Raw genomic sequence first — 13,500 nt, 5'->3', positions numbered from 1 at the left:
AGCCCAGTGGGCTGCCTTACACGGCCGTGCCAACATCCCACCATGACAGGATGTAGCGCGTGCTCCAGCTCCGTCCGCGCTCCCGCTGTGTTTATGAAGGATACACACACGTCCTCCTCCCATCTCAGCCGCGCGGTAGGCTGATACGGCTTCCCAGGCACGCCGCCACCGCCGAACAGATAAAGATCCTGGTCGGAAGTAAGAGGGATCGCTGAACCCTGTCGTACCCTATGCTAAAGAACCATCAATTACACGCAGTCCACCAGCGGATTATATCTAGATATGAGCGGGCTGCTCCTTGTCTAGAATCAATCACAATGAGGCCGCGGTGATGAAAAGATCCCATAAAAAAAAAGCAGGGGCAAAATGCTGTAGCGTGTCGCGGCTACACAAATAAAACACCTTCTGTAACTTACCGGGGGTTGGGCTAGGTGTGTGTGTTTGTGTTTTGATGTGGTCATAAACCACTGAAATGTCACTCCAGCCCCGGCTCTCCCCTGCAGTATCTCACCAGTCAATCACAAACAACACAGCCGGTCAGGAGAGATTTTTGGAGTTGCTTTGCCCTCTAGTGGTGAGGCATCGTGGGTAGTGCATCCTGCCCCCTTGTGTTTGGGAGGTGGGGGGGGGGCTTGCTCCCCTGCATGTCAGCAGCCAGTGTGGGAGTCAAAAGTAAGCCAACCACAAACCCGATTCCACAATAAAACTGTTCCTACTTGTTACGGAATGATTTGTCAATCCACGCCGGACATAGCCTGGCCCGCTCCTTAATATTTTTATTAAGCGATTGACAGTAAAAGGAATGAGTTGTTAAGAGATTTTAGCACTTAATGAAATTTAACAAGCAGCCTTTTATGTTTACTAGGCCACTAAAAAGCTGGCAGGCCGTCCCTTCACTGCGTTCAACTCTGACCCACACATAACCGAGATGCTGCGGTGACCACAGTACTGTCATGGGGTTACGGGGGCCGTGTGGAAACACATGGGAGTGGGAGCGCTTGCATTTAGGAAGCACCAAATGATCCTTGTTTGGGAATATTACTCGGAGCCATTATTTCATTGGTCTTCCTATCTATTATAGATAGTGAGGGTGAGTGTGAGTGGGTACCCTTGCATGCATGGAGGATGCTCGTGTGTGTGTGTGTGTGTGTGTGTGTGTGTGTGTGTGTGTGTGTGTGTGTGTGTGTGTGTGTGTGTGTGTGTTTACCCTTGCGTGCATGGAGGCTTGCTTGTGCGTGCACATGCGTGCGTGTGTGTGTGTGAGTGTGTTCATACCCTTGCGTGCAGGGAGGCTTGCGTGTGTGTGTGTGTGTGTGTGTGTGTGTGTGTGTGTGTGTGTGTCACACAGTTAAAACTAGTCCAAACAATGCCTGTTGGTCCCTAGTGAAGTCATAACGGGGCTGCCTGCTACTGTGTTGACGCAATCAACATCATAACAGGCAGGGAAAAAACATTCCCACACACATTCTCACACACACACACACACACACACACACACACACACACACACACACACACACACACACACACACACACACACACACACACACACACACACACACACACACACACACACACACACACACACACACGTTTCCTCTCCACTACGCACGCACACAACTCCCTGAACCCAACTGAAAACGGAAAAAAAAAATAGCATTGAACCGAATTCAGTTTATTTTCAGCAGCACTTCTCCCCTAACAACGCACAATGGTCCCTAGCGACGGACGGCAGGGTCGTTTGTGGACGCCTGACCCCGGCTGACCGGGAGGCCTGCGTCTGCTTTCTGTCCCGGGCACCGCATTGGTCACCTCACACCCGGGCTCGTAATGACTCACGTGCACCGAGACATCGCTGGAAACAGGAACACAGCCGCCCGGGGCCGGTAACAGACCTCCGTTTAGGAAAGGAAATTAACATTTTTGTAAGTAGCATGTATTAATTTACAATATTTAGAAACTATAGTATTATGTGTACTACTACATTTAGCAGATGGTTTTATCCAAAGCGACTTACAATAATATAGTACATTTGTCTTCTACTAACTACTAACACCAGTACCACTCCCACACCCCAGTACTACAACACCCCAGTACTACGTCACCCCAGTACTACGACACCACAGTACTACAACACCCCAGTACTCCTACACCCCAGTACTCCTACACCCCAGTACTCCTACACCGTAGTACTACGACACCGCAGTACTACGACACCACAGTACTTGTACAACCCCGGTATCAGTACTACGACACCACAGTACTTGTACAACCCCGGTATCAGTACTACGACACCACAGTACTTGTACAACCCCGGTATCAGTATTACGACGCTATAACTGGCCGACATCGAGGCCACAGCAGACGGTGAGCATGTGTGCGCATTGGCCGCGGTTCAGGCCCGCCACGAGGCGACTCCCTTCACACAGAATAAACGTTCAGCGCAACAGGGGAACGCTCCGCGCGATGCATCACCCTAAGTGAAGTCCCCTCCGCTGCAGCCGGCCTCTCCTCTTGATTCGTCTTGTCTTGTTACGACCGCTCAACAACAATAACCGGCTTCGAGCATCACGCTACTAGCAGCCGTCCCAAGTCCCGAGTCTCCCAGTATGATAAGGTTGGACTGGAGGTGATGGCGTGATGTCCGGGTATATGCGGCCCGGGCGTACACGGCAGTGTTGCCAAGAGTACAAGCAGCTGTGGTTTCAACGGAGAGCCCGAATGTTGCATCAGAAAATACCTCTTTCTGCATTCTTTGGCCTTTCTCCGCCGAGGTATTTTTGGGCTCTCAAAGTGCCATCATAAGCACATTTAAATAAAATAATAAAGCATGTGCGGAGCATGAGTTGCCAAACTTTTTAGTTGGCCCGCAAGACTTATTCTCCGCCGACACACACCAGAGTAAAACTGATTAATCAGTTCAGAAGAAACCGAGAGCCGATAATGAAATGTAATCTCATTTGGAAAAGCCCTAACAACCTCCCTTTTTCCCTTTTCACGGATTCGCCAGGGGACCGCTTCTGCAGAAATCCCCGCGGTGACGCTAAGGCGAGTGCAGACTCAGCCAAGCACAACAAGAAAAGAGCTGGACTCTGGTTCTGTTTGGTAAGCTGATCCCAGCGAGCCACGGAGGGGTGCCTTGCACCGAGGAGGGGAGACCAGGGCGCTTTGTCATCAGCCAGCTCCCCGTATCACAGCAGCGAGGCCCAGGGTTATTAAGAGAATAGGATTACAACACAGACGACTCTCAGCCGGTAAGGACATCATCACTCACAAGGCGAGCGAGCCGACACACATTTCAGCGGGATTGTCGCCACAAGAAGGAAGTTGTAAACCAGAGGCTCCCAATCCAGGAAGTCTACTTTCATTGAGGATAATCTCACCTATGAAAAATAAAAAAAATAAAAACCACCACATAGCTCCCTCTGCACCAGTAGACCCAACACTGTGCTCCTGGCCTCCCCCCCCCCTCCCACCCCAGACCATCACACTAGGTCCACCCTGAAGGAGGATTAACCACCTTCTCTTCATAACCAAACGACATACCATAGCCTGAGGAGAAGGTTCCCATCCTCCTCTGTAACGGACGTCAGAGTGTGATATCTGGCGTGTCCGAGGACTTCCAGGACTTGTTTATGCTGTGTTTACCCGCTACGCTCCCCTGGACGCTGGGGTAAGGCCAGTCCTTCATTAGGCCTTAATACGCACAACACTCACTCAACAGCTGGCTCCAGCCGCACAGAATGCCTCATTTAGCCGGGCCCTCTTTTATTGCGGTCATATAGTTGGGAGTTGTAAATGCCTGTCTGGCCCTAACATTGTTCACCCCCCCCCCCCCCCCCCCCCAACCCCCTACCAGACCCGTTTGTGGCTAAAGGTCTGCTTGACTGAGTGACAAGTGTGCTGCTCCAAACCAGTCCTAGACGGACCCTCCGAAATCCCAAAACAAGTCGACGCCATCTTGGAGGGTCGTCCAGAAAAGGAGCAACACCCACGCTCACATTATTGGAGTTTAGCTTTATTAGCTTTAGCCACGTCGTTAAGGGGTGACTGTCTTTCCGACCTTATGAGGGCCATTAAAATCCGAGCCCACTGATTGGACGACGGGGAGGTGACCACAGAGCGCGTTATAGGGTCTGGGAGCTCGCTCTCCTGCAGCCGGCAGGTGGGTCATTTGTGTCTACGACTCACCTGGGAGGTGGTCCTGATATCAAGTCCGGCTGTGATGGATGACGGGGGGGCTGGGGGGCTGTCGGGGGGGCTGGGGGGCTTTTGGGGGGGGGGGGGGTCCTATGTTACCTGGCGTATTCAGAGCAGGGCCCTGATCAACTCAGGTTATTTATTTTTCTGTGACGAAATGAAATCAAAAGGAGCTGAAAAGCTGTTTTTGCGATGTGTGCGGCGAGCGTGACACGGTAACGACATGGCAACCACGCAGGCTCCCCTCGGCCACCCGCTGGCCTTATTTGGTTCCTCATTAGGACCCGGAGACGCAGAGTAGCCGAACCAGAACGCCCGAAGTAAATGCAGCTCCTATATAGGTCAGATGTTATCATTTGCTAGCTCATTTTGCCCTATAATTCAAACCATGTTTTTGGGGGGTTCTCTAATAAGGAAATGTCGTGCATGTGATGATTTATTTAGATTGTGGTTAGTGGAAGAGTAACACTGATACTGTTTAAATGTTCCTCAACCTTAAATGAACAGTGACTTATTCTGTATCTATATTCTATACTACAATTAGATCAGTATGATCAAATTAATCAGCATGATCAGATTGTAAATGTAAGCCGTCAAGGAATGCCTCAAAATCAGCGGCAGAAGTAGTATCTAGATGTCCATCTGATCCTATCCTGGACAAGGTAAGACAACATCACGTTACAAACTGGTATTCCAACCGATACGGTCTACAAGACCATGCACCAAACCCTCTCCTCTCTGGCTGCACTGCTCATTGTCTCATTGTTCTGGCCGGTTCCTCTCCGCAGGCCTGGTGTGGCGTAGTGGCCCAAGTGTAAACTACAGTACGAGACAGGAAGGAAGAGGGGCTGGGAGGGGGGGATGGGAGCTGGGATCCCACACCATAAAACCTGGCAACCCGCCTCTCCCTCCCTCTCTCTCTCCATTGTTCAACGGCCCCTTTTCCAACCCATTTTCACTGGATTTGTCATGTGCCCTGCGTATCCTGTCGTTTTTAGCGGCACTAAAAAGTTGTTGTCGGTCATTAGACACAACAGGCTCTACGGTCCGGCTAGGTGTCTCTTCTTCTTTGTTCTTACCAGTGCGATCCTTGGAAGCTCGCAAGGCCAGGCGTTTTTAACCGTTTGATCGATGGTTGCTTTAATGCTGCACTAAAAATATATGTGCAGGGCATGTGTTTGAAAATATCAGTCGTAATGGGCCAATCAGGGCCACCTTAAGCGAAAAACAAGCCATCATATGATGGCCTGTAGAGAACACAACTATAGCATCTCTGGAGCAATAAACCATATCTCCTCTTGCAGCACCCCCTTGTGGCGGAATAGAGCAGCAACCACGCTCACCGTGTTGTGATTAATGTTTTACTTCGTGGACAGAAATACATTTGTATAAACGTTGGAGTGGAGCAGATGAGAGACGCAACGTTTAGATATTTCAAGGCAGTTTGTGATTATGTGGTTGAGTACCGTGATCTGAAACACTTCACTAATGTTTCATTACTATTATCAATCTGCTGTTCTGGTGTTTTCGATTTTTTTTAAAGACACATTTTTGGAGAGAATTGGGAAGTCAAATAACAGATTTTTTTTCCTATTCGATGAGTTACACATATTTTTTTTGTATTGTTCAAAATTGTGTGAATATTATATTTAAATATTACTCATGCCAAGCAAGCTGCTAGTTAACATAACCACAACTGAGAGTCTTTGCAAAATACAAATGATTCATCATATTATTATTTTAAACACGTTTTCTAAGGAGGGGGTGTACATAGGAAAGTAAGAGCTTCTGCAACTACTCCCCCTGCTGGCAGGGGAGGAGACGATGTGTGAAACCCTCACTGAAGGCCAAAAGCAAGAGAAGGGGATATGCATGTTGGACCGCATACGACGCTGTGATCCGAATTACAAACAGGCTGTTGATATTAGAAAACGTTTCCCACACTCAGGGATTTGCAAGTTGGACAGAATATGATGCTGCCATCCAAATTATAAAATGTAGGCTGTTGATATTGGATAACGCTTGCTTGCCACACACACACACACACACACACACACACACACACACACACACACACACACACACACACACACACACACACACACACACACACACACACACACACACACACACACACTTCTTTGCCCAGCTACAAACTAGAATAAACACACTTTCACATTCATACTGGTGGCAACCGATATAAAACTTGTAACATATCCAGGCAGCTGTAGCAGCAGTCGGACGTTTCTATAAACCCTGCCTCCTGCCTGTCGTTTCCCGGGTCTCGGTGGGAAGGCCACGGGAGTCGTGGGGGTTCACCGCTGAGAAACGGATGATTCAGGCGCGGAGGGGTTATGTGAACGGAGATACGTCGACACAAACCATTTGTTCAGCTCAGGTGAGCCCGGCCGAACAGCTCCGGTACAGACTCACCTACCCCCAGCCCCCCCACACCCGCACCCACGCACTGCGTAGTGTGGACGGACGCGGCCCGGCCGACAGGCAGCCCATTGCTCACACGGGGTTCAGCGGTGATACAGCGGTGTTTACCGGGACGTGTGCAACGCCTGGCGATGTAGGATAAACACGGCGGCAGCCTGGTTGGTTGCAGCAAAACATGCAGAGTGTGTAGTGAAGTTAGTAGTGAGTCCAAAATCCCTAAATGTGTTTTTATGGTTGAATGGACACACACACACACACACACACACACACACACACACGCACACACGCACACACGCACACACGCTTCGATGTTCGCGTGCTTCAGTGTTTGCCCCGCTTTGCCCTGTCGGACATGACCTGCCCTTTACTGAACATCACGGATGACGACGACAGGTGAACCGCAACAGGACGGCCTGGTGAATGGGAGAGAAGCGACGATTCCTCGCGTTGTACTAACGACGAGGTAATCGTGTGTGATTCCCCGTCGTGATGGACGTAACGCGGTTAGTAAGCAATGCAACGAGCGACACCGTTAGCCTTCGGCAATTAAATCCAATTAACGACTTCATGACGTCACGCATGTTTCTCTGTGCTTCAGTGTCGTCTTCGCCGGGATGGTATACGCGAGCTGGGGATCACCACAGGGGGGCGGGGTTTACCCCTGTGTTCGTCATGCACCGTCCAACACACTCATCGCACGGTGGAGCCCCCCCACCCACCTCGAGGGCCCCCCTGCTGGGCCGAGTCGAGGGCCAACACGGGCCTGCCTCATGAAACACCCAGCTGGCACTGAGCTGTGAATTAAAATCGAAATCCTCCCTCCCTCGCGCTCTCTCAAACGCCACAGTGCTAACTTTACACCGGCTGTGTCAAAAGCCTTTATTTAAAACCCACGTCAACGTTCGTCTCTATGACGACGGCACCAACGCCGACATCCCCCCCCCCCCCCCCCCAACCGACGCTACGTTAGCGCAGGGGCTGCCTGCCTAGCTTGGCGCGCGGCGGCGGCGGCGGCAGTGACTGGGCCGTTTGAGTAATGAAGTGTTGGGGTTCCGTAATGAGACTGTTTACAGGGAGCGCTTGTTTCACATGAATCAGGCCCAGTATGTGGTTAGATAAATACCAGCTCCAGCCACGCAGCGCAACACTGCTCCGGCTCCGCGCGAGGCAGGAAGCGACGGTCAAATTCCTGCGCGATGAATGGAGAGGAAACCCGCTGGTGGTAAAGCGGCCAGCGGCCCTTACCCCGAGACCCTCCGGAGCGGCCAGAGGATGGGACGGCCATTGCTCCTTCCTCTGGTGGCGGTGGCGGAGGTAGTGGAGCCGGGCCGGGGCGCATAGGTGAGGCTGATGGAATAATAACACACAGAGCCGAGTGTTCTTTTCATTAGCCGCACGGTTTCATGTTTTTCATCACGCGGCTGCAGAGAGAAAACGGGGACCCTTATTTTTTTGAGCCGGACAAATTACTCCCTACTACCCTTCTGGGAGATGCAGCTGCGTTCAATATCTTTGTGTGTGTGTGTTGTGTGTGTGTCCCATGCACACATGGGGGATTTCCTGTGGAAATAATAATTACCCGCAACATGCACGCAAAGCCAGCGATAAATGTTTGGCTCTCCCGATACGTATATTTTAACATCGCCCAGATTCATCACATTTCATACAAGGAGGGTTTTTAAGCCCAACCAACGAGGCCTTCATTAGGAGAACGAGGGAGCCAAACCAGTCGTCTGGAACCATGCCCTCAATCCGTCACGTTATATAAACCCATCAATCCCGCGCGTTGGACGTGAGGCACAGGAATGGGAGCTGACTGCATTCATAGGGATAAGGCCTCTTATTATTGTTAGTGATTCATAATACCTCTTAAACCAAAATAATTCCCCTCTTTTTGCTTCCACCTGCAAACACCTTATATCCCAGATGACCTATTTCCCCAATTACTGGTGCCATTAGTCTGCGGGGCCCCCGACTGAACCTGCGTCGGGTGCTTCTGATTGGCGGGATTACACAGGACCTCTTCTGACGGCAGCATTAGCGCGTGTACTCTGCGCTCTTATTACAGAGGCAGGGGAGGAAGAGTTACGGCAGCCATCAAGTGAGAGCAGCCCCAGTGATAAATCTCCTACACTAATGCACGCACTTTAGAGTTCGAAACTGTAAATAAAGTCAGAGGACCGACATGTAGTGCTTTACTACTCTACCTGAGAAACGCCTGGAGGGAATAGCTTCCGGCTGCGGTGGGGGCTCAACGACCAATCAGAAGCCAGCATCACCTCGTTTAATTTGCTTGTTGTGAGTTTAACGCAATTGTAAAAAAATAAATAATAATACGTTTAAGCCAATGATTTTTAATATATATTGAGTTCATAGCTCATGAAACCTGTTCTGACAACCTTTCATTAGTTTTACAAGGCTTTTATTTGCTTTGCATGAATCATGACGCCAAGTTTAACGTTTGACACCGTGCGTGCGTTTCACACGTGTCGCTCATCATACTAATAAGGGGTTTAATTGTGGGTGCGCTTCTTTTAGGTACCAGGTGGGGGGAAGAAACTGAACTAGTGGAGATACCGCACCGATCGCCTTTCCCAGTGACGTCATAGGATGGAGAACAGGTAAAGGAAGCATAAGCAGGCTTAAACATTAACTATTTGTTTAGACGTGTTTGTGTGGTTAATGCGTTATCATCACTAGTCTTCTATCCGTGTCCTGGTACTTAAAATGACACCCATAATGCTAAATATTATGAGCGGCATCTGCTTTGTGTCTAAGGCTGACTCTCTGGAGAGTGTCTGTAATAATATTTTCAAACGTAACTTTAAATTGATAATTTACAATTTAGTCATTTAGCAGGCTTTAATTCAAACGACAAAGGGATTGAGTCACGTCATCAGGGAGCGAGACCACCACCAGAGACTGGGCCTCTGTGCCTACAGCCGTTTCAAAGCTAATCTTAGCATGTGTCCTTCTATACTTAATATACAGCCGTACACCCCCTCAGATCAACGCTCTCCCTATTGGGTCATAACAACCGGTTGGTCCTCCATTGTGTTCCTGTACCGTCTTATCGATCGGGTAAACTGTATTGATGACCGCTGAGGAATACCGGATCAGCGTTCGACATTCCAGCTCACTGACCCACAATGGCGAGGAATTGAGATTCCGATACTTACTCACGCACATGCACACATGCGCGCAAAAACACGCACAGATACACACAAACACACGCACGCAAACACACACGCATAAACACACGCACAAACACACACGTGCATACACACACGTGCATGCAAACACACACACACAAATGCAGACACACACACACAAGGAATCATTTTGATGCTCACTGGCGATAAGTGGGGAGACAGTTGGTTCTGGGTCAGTCGTGGGCCCTCTATCACGATCATCAAAGCGCCATCCATCTCCCAGCGCAAACACCAGCGACACCGTAATTACCTGGGATAATACGTCCGCCTGTCAGAAGCAGGTGATAATCAAGCTGTTTTCCCCGCCGTCATACAGACAAACGCATCGATTTCCTCTCCCCATCCGATAACATTTTTCACGCGCCGGACGTCCGTTCAAAACACACCAAGACGCTTCCACACATGAAACTTGTTGTTTGTTCCTGTTTGGCTTCAAAGGAGAGCGCCGGCCTGGTAATCATCCCAGTTTTTATGATTTCAACAGTTAGAATCTGCTTTAGGCCGATCCTGTCGACCCTGTTAAATTCCTTGCATTTCAAACGCGTAGAAGGAATTTCAGCTTTCAGGCACTGTGGTGGAAATTCTTTGAACTTTTATTGACAACACAACTCAGAATAAACTTGAAGAGTTTGTAATAATAAAGGTTCAAAATAGTATAACATAAAAGCAGTCTCTGCAGAGAGAAGCCAAACAACGAGCATCCAGCTGTTGAGGCTCTGTAGGGAGCCCCGGACAGGGGGCCCACTCCAGAGTTAGAGCAGAGAGAGGTCCTTCGGGGCCCAGCTGCAGACAGGGATGCCACGACTGCTTTCGGCCACCTCAGGACGTAGCTTGTGGTACTGATGCGTCTGAGTCAGCCCAGGCTAACCCTTAATGTATGTCTGTACACTAAGCTTATGCCTATAGACATAATCTATAAAACCAAGTAAAATACACAAGCAATATAAAAATGAGTAATTCTTAAAGATGATGAAATCCTAAAGAACACGTCAAACATATCAACACCCTGTTGGCATAAGGTCTACAACAACGGTTGCGCAAGCTAGCATGTAGCACATTAGCTCTTTGTTCCTCTACCCACAATCCCCCAGCTTTGGATGTAGCCGCAGCCAGCGACTGTTTAGATTGGCTCCGGCGGTGAGGAGGGAACCGGTCCCACACAGACCATCAAGTGCTAATTGGTTTGGAATGGATCGGCCGCGCGACAGAGAGAGATTCCAGATGATTCCGCCCGGCAACACTAGCGCTGTGGTAAACTTGGCGGTTGGTTCAAACGCTCTCTCTTCCCTCCATCTTTCCTCCATCGTCGACTTCAAGCGCGTCGATGATTACACAAGCACGCAGACGGCGATGGTGGCCATTTTGGCGGCGGTGCTGTTTGTTATTTCTGCGTTGATTGTATCTGTTCAGAGAGCTGTTTGATCCGGAACGCCGCGGGGGAAGACGCCGGAAGGGCTAGGATGTACCGACGGGATGAGGTGCAGATGGAGCGATTAAAGAAGGCCGATAACTTCTTCTTCTGGTTGGAGAGTGAGAACGGGAACAAGGCACCGGTTTGAAAAACTCAAGAAAAACTTTAACCAAGAGTTCAAACTAGGTAAAGTCATCTAACAGGCCTTTGTGGTCGATGTTAAAATAGATGTACTACTTCAGCAATTCTCAGACTACTGTGTCTATGGAAAGGGTGAGTGTGTGTGTGTGTGTGTGTGTGTGTGTGTGTGTGTGTGTGTGTGTGTGTGTGTGTGTGTGTGTGTGTGTGTGTGTGTGTGTGTGTGTGTGTGTGTGTGTGTGTGTGTGTGCGCGCCTTGGTGTCTGTTTAATACCGACTGACGAGGGAACGTACTACCTCATCTCAACTTTCCGCCCCAAAGTTACACCGGAGCGTTGACCCTTCATCCTACATAACATTTAGCATAACATGTAGAATAACATGTAATATAAGATGTAGTATAACATGTAGCATAACACGTAGCATAACATGTAGCATAACATGTACCATAACATGTACCATAACATGAAGCACAACATGTACCATAGCATGAAGCATAACATGTAGCATAACATGTAGCATAACATAAAGCAAAACATGCACCATAACATGTAGCGATCATGTTATGCTACATGTTATAGTACATGTTATTAACATGTAGCATAACGGGTCGCATAACATGAAGCATAACATGAAGCATAACATGTACCATAACATGTAGTATAACACATACCATAACATGTAGCATGACATGTACCATAACTTGTAGTGCGACACGCCCAGGGCCCTAAACAGCTTAGTTCACATGAATGTATAAAAAAATTCATAGGAACCGCAGGAGGTGGTCGGGATGTCCTTGGGCGTTCAACATGGCCGCCGCCGGAGAGGCCGGTCTGCCGAGGCGAGACGTCTCCTCCGCTCAGTGGAGGAGGACAACAGCAGGAGGGGGATTGTATTTTCCCTCTCACTTGGGGGGGTCTTCCCCTGGCAGCCGCTGCCCCCGAGTTGTCTGGGAGGTGATAGCTGAGTTAATGATATCAGCTTATAATTAATACCGGAATCAAATTTCGGCCACTTTGCATTCGCCGTGATGCGATTATTCTGCCGTTGATTAACGTCACGCGAGGCAGAGCTCGGCGCTCGCACAATCCCGAGATATTTTTCACCTTGCGCTCTTGTTTTGTTTTCCGCTCCACACTTTGAAAGTGTGGACGTGTAACGCCTTGGTCTGACTGTGTCTCACATGGTTCTCACTTAACTGTTGGTAGGAGGGCTGATCGTTTGAAAACACCCTTTGGAAGAGTTTGCCAGACTGAAGGTTGTGCAATAGGCTCATGCCTTCTGCCGTTCGCTTTTGAATTCACGAGCGTCTGAACTCCAACACATGGGCATTCTGAACAAATACTGACGTCTTTGTCTCGTGCATTGCTCCCCTCAGTCTGCACTATTAACCCAATCCCTTCCATGTAAGACACACAAGCAATGCTTGTGCTTCAGGTACTGCAGAAAAGCACTGGGTTAGGTCAAAGGCATTTTAAGGCATGCACGGTTTATTTTTATTGCCACTAGTTGACTGCAAAAATATTTAGCAAAGTAGCGTAAAACTTTCTCTGAAGTTGAAATATAAACTTCTCATCGTTAAACTCTAGGAAAGGTGTGTGTGTGTGTGGGGGGGGGGGGGGGGTTGTGCCCTGAATATACTAGTTCTATAAAAACGACAAAAGTATATCAAGCTAGTTTCAAAACTCTCCCCAAATCCAGCTTATGGCAGCACCCAGTCTTGGGCGTTCCATATATTCTGTCCTGACAGATGTTTATGATGATAATATTTTGCCACTGACAATTCCCACTTTTTCATTTCCTGGTGAATTGTCTTAGCGCTGTACGGCCGTCCCCGCGGACTCTTCTGGGGGTTTTATTAAAACACGCTGACAGCGCCAAGATGGGTGATATGCAAAATCCTGCTGATGCCTACTTTACCCTCTGCGGTGGAGATCTGGGGGTGCCTGAGGAAGGAGATATCTGGGAGCGGCCTTCAGCAATACCGATAAGAGTAATGTGGAGATAGGGAGGAACACTGCTGTTGGTCCAGTTGTTGAACACTTTTGATATTGTGTTTCTCGGCTGTTTCTCTGCACATCTTTGTGGTTTTGAGGA

Source organism: Gadus morhua, chromosome 20 (genome assembly GCF_902167405.1).
Source record: "Gadus morhua chromosome 20, gadMor3.0, whole genome shotgun sequence".
Taxonomy (NCBI): domain Eukaryota; kingdom Metazoa; phylum Chordata; class Actinopteri; order Gadiformes; family Gadidae; genus Gadus; species Gadus morhua.
Note: the sequence above shows the minus strand (reverse complement) of the source record.